This window comes from Morone saxatilis, unplaced genomic scaffold (genome assembly GCF_004916995.1).
Source record: "Morone saxatilis isolate NCDOM2014 unplaced genomic scaffold, NCSU_SB_2.0 Contig23, whole genome shotgun sequence".
Classification (NCBI taxonomy): Eukaryota; Metazoa; Chordata; class Actinopteri; family Moronidae; genus Morone; species Morone saxatilis.
The window spans coordinates 10260102-10269608 of record NW_023339796.1 but is presented as its reverse complement, the minus strand read 5'-3'; the positions used below and the strand labels follow the sequence as shown (position 1 = coordinate 10269608).

General features: G+C 38.7%; 2 protein-coding genes across 12 annotated transcripts in view; both read left to right on the top strand.

Moving 5' to 3' along the window:
* dtna (dystrobrevin, alpha) overlaps positions 1-1871 on the top strand; it is a 24749-nt gene extending 22878 nt beyond the window's left edge. For all 7 annotated transcript variants that reach the window (XM_035671184.1, XM_035671185.1, XM_035671181.1 and 4 more), the window contains one exon: positions 639-1871. The gene's annotated coding sequence lies outside the window, so the exon portion shown is untranslated. The remainder of the gene's footprint in view (positions 1-638) is intronic.
* A 1488-nt stretch (positions 1872-3359) lies between these two features.
* The window catches only part of mapre2 (microtubule-associated protein, RP/EB family, member 2), a 13813-nt gene continuing 7665 nt past the window's right edge, over positions 3360-9507 (top strand). For 2 of the 5 annotated variants that reach the window (XM_035670585.1, XM_035670584.1), the window contains exon 1: positions 3558-3726. The gene's annotated coding sequence lies outside the window, so the exon portion shown is untranslated. Of the gene's footprint in view, positions 3465-3545; positions 3727-9507 lie in introns of those variants that run through there. The other 3 variants (XM_035670587.1, XM_035670586.1, XM_035670588.1) reach the window with 3 other exon arrangements.

Genomic DNA, 9507 nt, shown 5'->3' with positions numbered 1-9507 from the left:
GTCACTTGTTTTTGGAGTTTGTACTTTTATGGGTAAATTTTTGTGGGGTCAAGTTTTTCCACTTGTGTTTAGCTTTTGGCATTGGCCTAGGCGGAAAAAACTGTTTCCGCGTCCGCCACTTTGGTCCAGACTGAAATAGCTCAACAAGTACTGGATGGATTGCCATGAAATATATTCATATTCCCCAGAGGATGAAGCCTACTAACTTTGGTAATCCCTTGACTGTTTTCCTCCAGTGCATTTTTGGGGCTTTATTGGATAGGACAGGTCAAGATAGTCAGGAAAGAGGGAGACAGAGAGGAGATGACACGCAGCAAAGGGCCACAGGTCGGACTTGAACCCAACAAGGACTCAGCCCTGGTACATAGGGCTCCCGCTGAGCTACCAGGGCAAACAGGTTTCTATCTGAGTACTACAGGTAGCATATTTGGGTTTCTCAAAACCAGGATAAAGGCTGAAACAGAGATATGATGTTTACATGTTCAAACACATAACTGAGATACTACAACAAAATACAAAAACACAATAAGAGCTGGAATATGTCTATGTAAACACACTTATCTTGCCTGTCTTTGCTTTGCAGTATATGTCGAGCACTTACATCAAGCTGTTAGTAACATGATCTGTACTCTTAACAGGTGAGCAGTATGAAAAGCAACAATAGTAGAAGACACTGGACGAGAAAACACTGGGCCGACGGTACAGAGCACTGAAGATATGAAGAATTTAAGTTGAATAAATGGCTGAATCCAACCATAGAAAACATTTATGTAAAGATATATTTTTTAACCAACCACATATTTAAGGTAATACTGTGAGCTGATGTAAAGAGATTAATTAGTGAGCTGTCTATTACACCACAGGTGCCATAAAAACCACATGACTTGGGGAATTATTTCTTAATTTTTAGCCTTTTTATATGAGTTGTCAAGCAAATGTACAACTACACTGTTGGTACAGGGTGGCAAACCCGATTCTTTCCAATGCTCATATTTCTGAAAACATTGAACCAGGTTTAAGTGTTTGTTTGTCGTCTGATTTTAAATATAAACCTGAGATTACATTGGAGCTGATAGATGATAAAAATTGCAATATTTTGTAAATGTATAACTCAGACTTTTACCACTATTCCATAGATTTCTTACTGTTGCTGTTGAGTGGCTTTTGTATTGTTTTTTGACTTGTTTTTGGAGCAGGCCGGTCAGATACGTTTGTTTTATTTGATACATTAGTAATAATAATAATGCACACTGCCTTAGCTGATTGGATGTCCTCTCAAAGGAGCTCATTCAAACTGGCAATGCAGCATGTAGCTAACAACAAAACACACCTGTTCAGCAGCAATGCAAGGTGAATTCACTGGACATATGAGGCTACACTCATTTAATGTGATGCCGGGAAGTGATTTTGTCTGCAAATATGTACACTGTCTACATATAAATTGTCAATTAAGTATAAGATGTAGATGGATTGGTTCTAGTATCTGGGACTGTTTTAAGATATAGTGAAAAAGATGTAACATAGGGACTTCCAAAACGATCAAATTCAAAGGTTTACACTGGTAAGGGCATTGAACAAATTGTGTTTACTATCAATGGTTTATGAATTAAGGTTCAACCATAGATCATGTTTCATTTGTCAGTGTCAATGCTCTCACACACACATCTCTGTGTGACTTGCACACCAACATACACACTCTTGATGTATTTTCCGAGAGTGTGTGAAACTTTACTTAGTCACTTTGGGAAAAGTGGCAAGCCAATATAAAATCATAAATGTGTGAAATATATCTAGTTTGATTTTTGAGCAAGTTCATAGCAGTGATTTTGCATGGTGGTGATGCATAATAAAGTGTTGACACAATATCACAATTTTTGCCTATGAACTCCTTTTTCTCTTTCTTTTTCCATTCCAGAACAGCACACTTCAATTGGTTTGGTTTGGCAGTGCACATTTATTATCTGTCATAAATGCACTGTTGGCTGCCCTCAACCTATTGTCTATAATTCATCACATAGACTCACCATCTGAGGTAACATAAAAGCAGCCATCCGTCACTGAATCTCATGGTTATGCGAATATTAGTAGGGAGAAATTTTGCTCGCAGGCTCAGGCAATATTATAAGCATATGAATTAACTGATATTAGTCTTTTTTATTAATATTATCAGTACTTTTCAACACAAGCCTGTACATTCAACATTTAGCCTAAAGAAAGTATTTAGGCTATAAGATAGATGTACAACATCCATCCACCAGTTCTTTACATAATTACCACAATCTAAATTAAGTCTTCCCACCATATGTCCTTTTCCTGTCTGGTCTAAGTTGTGTGTACTCTATCAGCATAGTTATAAAAGCAGCTATAATAGTGATGAATTTCATACCAAGCCTCTTCCAGATGTCTTTTGTCTTGTATTAAGTGCATGACTGCACCCTGGTGTCAAAACATGAGGAATGCAGTTGTGTCTGTGGCTGAACATCAGGTTTATTTGACCAAAGATGCAAACTTTGTGCCCTGTATTTTACCTCTGTGAAAACAGTGATGCTCTTTGTATATTTTGGTGATCAAAAAAACAAAACAAAACAATTCTTCCACAATAAATCTTTAAGTTGCTGGCTCAGCAAGGCTCTTAATAATCATACAGATAGTTTCCCCACAGGAATTTAAGAACGTATAGTTTATTTGTAGTGTACACATAAAATGACATTTATTATCAAATAAGGTTTTTTGTCAATTTGTGATTTTGTCAATTAAATGTACATAAATAAATGACTAAATAATAGTGACAAATTCAACCTCATTTTTGTCCAATAAACAGTTAAAAATGTTCAGATATTTAATTTAAAATAATATAAAACACAGACAAGCAGCAAATCTTCACCTTCTTTTTGATGTTGCAATTTTTGCTTGATTAACAATGAAAGTAATATTAAAATTGTAACCAATTGCTGTCTGTAGTCAACATTTTTTTAGCATTGTAACTCACAACAACACAATATCTTGTACTAAAAGCAGGTTTTCAGAATATGTATCATTATTTTTTTACACTTGTCTACGTTTTCCTTTTGAAAAATGTTGTTATACATTGTGATATTTTACTATTTTACCTGAAAAATTTTTTTTTTAGATGATGGTGGATCTCGGCATATTTAAATGTAATACATACGTGTCAATCCAGGATCAGATTTGACGTTTTTCTATAGGAAAAGTGATGTGACACAGAGCGACAAGACGGAAAGCTGTCTGCTGTTCGCCATGATCAACGCATAAAGACGTGATTGGTCAGAATCACGACAGATGTCATGAGCGGACCAATCAGCTGCGCCACCGATGACGCGTCGACCAATCAGCAGCCCGCTCGTAGCTCACCGTCAACTGAGAATGGGCGTTTGAGGGTGGGGTGACTCAGCCGGAAAACAGCAAATTTTAACACCTTGTAACCTGCGGATCGGAGTTCACTGGTGAGTCCCATTTTGCTTGCTGGACGATTTCAGTCCGTAATTTGATTTGAATCGTAAAACATGACGTGTAAGTGTAAAAAAAAAAAAAACCCCAACAAACCCGGAGCGTGTTGACGTGTGTGTCGCCGGTTCGTACGGTGATGTTACCCGGGGTCAGGGCATATGTCTGCTGTCACTACTCCGACAAAGTGTTGGCAGGAACAAAAATGAGCTTAGTGTTATAAACTTGGCGGTTATCTGAACAGGATGTACTATGGTCACTGTAAGTAACGCCTGGCTCGGTTCAAACTCTTTCTTCTGGCTTTGCTCTGGCATTGTTTGTGTGATAGCTTGCTTACCAATCATTGTTTTCTCTCGTGTCACTGTCATTTCTAACGCGAGGCATTGAGTTAGCTTCATTAACGACATTACTGCGGCCGGCTGCTTCGTTCCGGAGTCGCTTTAAAACATCTATCTCAGAAAATGAGCAAGACCTACACCCACAGTCAAAGCTATTTCTGAGCAGTGGCGTGCACCGGGAACAGAGAGGGAGGGAGAGAGAGAGAAGGGAAAGGAAAAAGAGCGGCTGACCACGGTCCTACTGGGTCTTTTGTCCTGGGTGCAAGAGGTCCCTCTTTTTTCCTTTTTTCCCCCTTAAAATGGCACATGAAAACTTTTTTTTTTTCCACACGTGTACCTAAAGGCGTGATTTGAAAGATGACCCATGTGAGATGTGAGACACCAGTGCTCCCTCCTCTCTGGTCCTGGTCCTCCCTGCACCCCGGATGGTGGTTAGGTTTGAGGTTCCCCATTTAAAGTGTTAGTGCACACCACTGAATCTGCAACAAAAAGCCTCTTTTGCACCCTAATTAGTGATCTTAAATAACACTTGTCATCTATCCAACATACAACCCAGGGTAGCAGTGACCTCGTTGCTATTTTTTAAATGTTGAGGGCTGGGTCTGTTGGGTGGAGCTGCCACCCCTCACCCACCCACTTTATTACCCAGTGCAAGAGAGAAAAAGCTCTGAGAGATATGAATGGAGACAGCAAGCACAAGCTCTGCCTTTCCCTGGAACGGAATGAGTTTATGCATGGCGGCCCGGTGATTCATTGTGGCCTAACATACAGCATTAACAGGCCGTGTACAGCATCATCCTCGAGCTGTGCATTGCCAACATGTTACCCCACCCTCGCAAAATTGAAGGCAAGCACCGTGAACCGAAAAGCTAAACAAAGCAGCTGTTCTAGCCAGATTATCTCGCTTGCATGCTGTGTTTCTGGTGGTTGCCCACCTGATTCTACTTAAACTCACTTATCCCGCTCAATTTCAACAACTACATCACACTAAAATACGAAACTCAACAACTGTAGAGTGTGTATGCATTGAGGCCACTGTTTCTGGACCTGACACATTATTTAGCTGACATTTTATTTTTTTCTATTCTTTACTCCTGCAAGTAGGCCTGATGCATGTTTTCTCTACGTATAGTCTCGGACCTCTTTGAGTCCATGTACAGACATTATCAAGGCGTAAAAAAAAACATAGCACCCTCATTCATTTGTGACAGGATTATCTGGCAAAGAAAGTTGAACCTGACTCAACTTTTGCTGCAACACAGTGGAGCAATATCTGGCAATGCACTGCGTTGGCCAATGAAATATGTTTCAAATGTATCTCACTGGTACCTGAACTACAGCGCTGTGCTCTTTTCAGTCAGAAAGCCTGATAATGCTCATTCCTTTCAAAATGTTGTCGAGGATATGTTGCCTTGTTGCAATACAACTGCACTCTTGGATGTTTCATTTCTGGACATAAACGCTAGCTGTTTGTTAAGAGCACCAAGGAGGACAAGCAGAGACATGCCCAAAGGACACGTCTGTCTTGTCGTGGCCTAATATTTACACATTTTATTCTTAGGCTTCACAGTCTGGTCATTAATTTTAGATAGGACATGCATGCTTCACCCTTTATGGTGACAGCGTAAGGCCCCGCAAGACTGGGAAGTGGCAAGTTCATCTCAGTGACAGCCTGTTGATAGCGAAGCCAGTTGCTGCTCATGAGAACCAGCCCAGTTGGACTACGTCATTCTAGATACAAAGCAAACCTCTGTGTTATAGCGATGAGACCAATATGCTGCAGTTGTCACTTTCCAGTCTGAAAGGGCCTTCAGCATTAGTGTTGTAGAAATGTAGCGCTGCATGCTTTTTGTTCTCAGCGAAGACATTTCTAGTTTGGTCCTTAAATGAAATTAGAGCTATGTTATGCCTTGTGTTTGGCTCTGCAGGAATTTGTGTGAAGACTAAAGAGTACTTTTGACCCAGCAGAGGCGAGGGGATCCTGATTGTTTGTCTCTGCAGAATAACCATACAACATAGATATTCTGCATTTATGTCACTGCCTTGATTTATTTCTAATATTATTCAAACGCTTTACACAGAGAGTAGCTTTAATGCACATTCAGAGATCTCTGAACAACCTGGAAATGGATTAAAATGACCAAATATCCTGGAAATAATCTGTGTTGTGATCGAAATTCTTTACTGTATTTCAGTCTCTCACTCAGAGCACCTATGTAAACCTAGATGCAAATTTAGTTTGAAACTTGACTGCTGATTGGAGTGTCATACAGTTCATCCAAAGAGGGTTTACCAGATGCAAAGTGGAACTGACTTGCAGTGATCTTTTCGGGATTGAGTCTATTTTTTCCAAAGCTGTGAGCAAAATTCTCTTACCTACATGCATACGCCATTTTAATAATCACATTTCTGGTTGCTGTTGTTGATAAATACATTACACACTGACGTGAATTGTACGTGAACATTGGATAATTTAATTTGTGGCCAAATAAATGTAGTCAGCTCGCCTGAAACCGCAGTTTATGTGACCATTTGTAAGCAAGTGCTGTCCAGTATTGTCAAAAAAAAGGTCCTGTAAAATGATTAGTGAAAAAGAATGGGAACCTTGACATTTCAGTACAAGGGTGTATTATTGCAGTCGAATGTGGAATCCGTGGCACATACATCCGCTCTGCTGACATGTGACTTTTAAAAGCAGCAGCGTTATTAGTTTAAGCTAACTGAATGAAAGTGATGATGTAAATTATAATCATTTAACAATGAAACACGGTTGGAATTTGGAATATGTGTTGTAACATCTTCAAAACAAAGCTTAACTGGAAATCCTGTATCATTCAGCAGAAGCCGACTTCATCTGTCTGTATTCAAATCCTGTTGAATAACCATGAAAGGCTGAGTGTAGGGAAATTGGATTAACTGGCAGAACAAGACAGAAGTCAAACTGGAGATTATTGGGTACAATTTTTTAGACTTTTTCTGGACATTTATCTTATATATTTATCAGAGATCAGTTTAAGAGTCTTTCTATAGGCTCTGTGTAAAAGTTGTTGGCACAATGTGGCCTCAACATTGGCCTGACGGTGGCACTAGAGGAGTTATTTTAACTGAGCACACAGATGGTGACCAAACATTGTGTGAGTATTTGATCTCCTTTACCCAATTGTAACATCATTATTAGACAGTTTGAAATATTATTTGCAATTCTGACAGAAAAGGAAACTGCTGGCACTACAACTGGAGGTGGAAATGTACACTGGAGAGTTACATTTCTGTGGATCGGCCCTGCTAAAGGCTCCTAAAAGATACAACCGTGGTAGGGCTTTGATGAGCATGTACCCGACAAAGCTGTGTCTACCGAAACATTTTGTCTCGTGACCTTGGCTGACGTTGACAACACTACTCGACGCACTCATTTTGACCCCAAAACAGGACAAACTGTTAACACGCGTAACATTTAAAGCATTACTGGCCAAATTACATTTGATACAGTACATTCCCTTTGGGCTGATGGTGGTGCTAGACGGATTGTTATTGATCTCAAAATCTGGGACTGTCTGTGTGCACATATCCATAAAGAACACAACGGACTGCCATAAGAGAGAGGGTGGCCTTTTAAATAAAGCATCTTTGGAGGAGAACCGCAGGAAAAAAATCAAGGCAGTAAAACAACTTTACAGAATCATAGAAACGCTGTACCTTTTGCAGTGAGTTGCAAAGCTCTTAGTAGAGTTCGATGCCTTCTTAATGGCTGGGCTCACTTCTTGCATAAAATTCCTGCATAAAACATCATAGCTGCGTTGTATTCGCTCGATGTGCAGTCCAGTGCTGTGTCCGTTTTGCATCATGCCTGTTAAATACTGTGACCTGCTGCTCCACATACAGTAGCTCCTTATCATTGATTACTAACCATGTTCATATAAGGTTGGACTGAGTGGGCATCATATTTGTATATATGTATATTGGTATTAGGGGTGTAATGATTCATGGGACATATCAGTCTCACATCATTTTCATTTTAACACAGCAAACATTATTTGTAGTCGAAAAATCACCGTCAAATGTAGCACAAGACTTGATTGAAACTGTAGTTTTCTGACGCACTCGGTGGTTGCTCAGCAGAATGTACAACACAAAATAAAAGCAGTGTTTTACAATATAAAAACAACAGAAGATAGCTTAGCAACCACAGGACTGCATTGTTCAGATTTTAAACATAACACGTGTACTGAATTGAGATCCTTTTATGAACCGATAAAGCATATTGTTACACCCCTACTGGACATTTATAAATTCAGACTCATTTTAGAGCAAAATGATTAGTCCATTAATTGATTTGTTGGTCTAATTTTGATAATACATTAATTATTATTGTCATTTATCAAGCAAAACTTACTGGTTTCAGCTTCTGAAATATATTTAGCTGGTTTTCTTAATCTTCTATTATAGTAAATTGAATATATTTGTGTTTTTGACATCTGACGGCGTCACCTTGGGCTTTGGGAAATGGTGGTGGACATTTTCTAATAAAAAGCAGAGCCCCACCTATATATCGGTCGCCTGATATTGGCCTTTCTCAGACATATTGGTATTGTAATGGTATTGGTGTATGTTTTCTGATATGTACCAATATGAAAACTTGAAGAAATGCTTCTGTTAACATACTGGTGAAACTGCAAGGTTTATCCAGCAGAGTGTGCAGTGCTTTACAATACTGTGCAGAACAGTAAGAGAGAAGAAGCAGCTCTCAGCAGTGTCAGTGAGAGTTGGTTCACAATGTATATGTTCAGTTATTTAAAATAAAGAAAGCAGCATTTTAAGTACCCTTGCAGAGTCATATTGGTGCACAATCCACATAGAAAAGGTCTATTTTCCTTCCAGCTCAAAAATTATATCTTTCTATAGCTATATAGGTCATCTGTGATTTTTTTTTTTCCCATCTAAAATTTGATATCTGTCTCAAGATTCCCATATCCGGGCTCTAATAAAAAAATAATTAATAAATCAATTAAAAATAAAAATAAGGATTATCTGCAGATTAAATTCTTGATTAATTCATTAATGGTTTGGTCTATAGACTGTCAGCAAATAGTGAAAAATGCCCATCACAAGCCACCAAAGCCCAAGTTAGACCAACAGTCCAAAACCCACATAAATATAATATATATGTATTTAAAATCATATATATATAGTTATCTATTTTAGAAAAGTCAGAAAAACCCCAGAAAGATTCACATTTGTACATCTTGAACCAGTGAATTTGTGCTTTAAAATTGTTGCTGATTCTGTTGATTCCACGACTCCACTGATCAACTAATCATCGTGGTCCTGAAACAATGAAGTGACATTTGAGCAGCTGATGTGCTTTTATGTTAATATTTTAACTGATTGATTCATGTGGTTAGTAATCAAAACCTGTTTTACCACTTCCAGCGTACCATGTGTTGCCATTATTCCCAACTCTTTTATCTATTAGGATCTGCCTGCTTTTTCCTTTGTTGCTTTTTCACCCACATCTGTTGGGTGTCGTAGTGCCAAGATCTAATAATCTAATGGCTCGAAGGTTGAAACGGGGTGGGCTGCCATTTTCCTTTTCACAATCAAACTCCAGTTGATTGAGCTTTTGTCTCTGAGCATTTTGATGAGTGGCTGTCACAAAAGCTGAAAATCTGCATCTCAAAAAAAAACAAAAAAAAAAAAAGGAGAA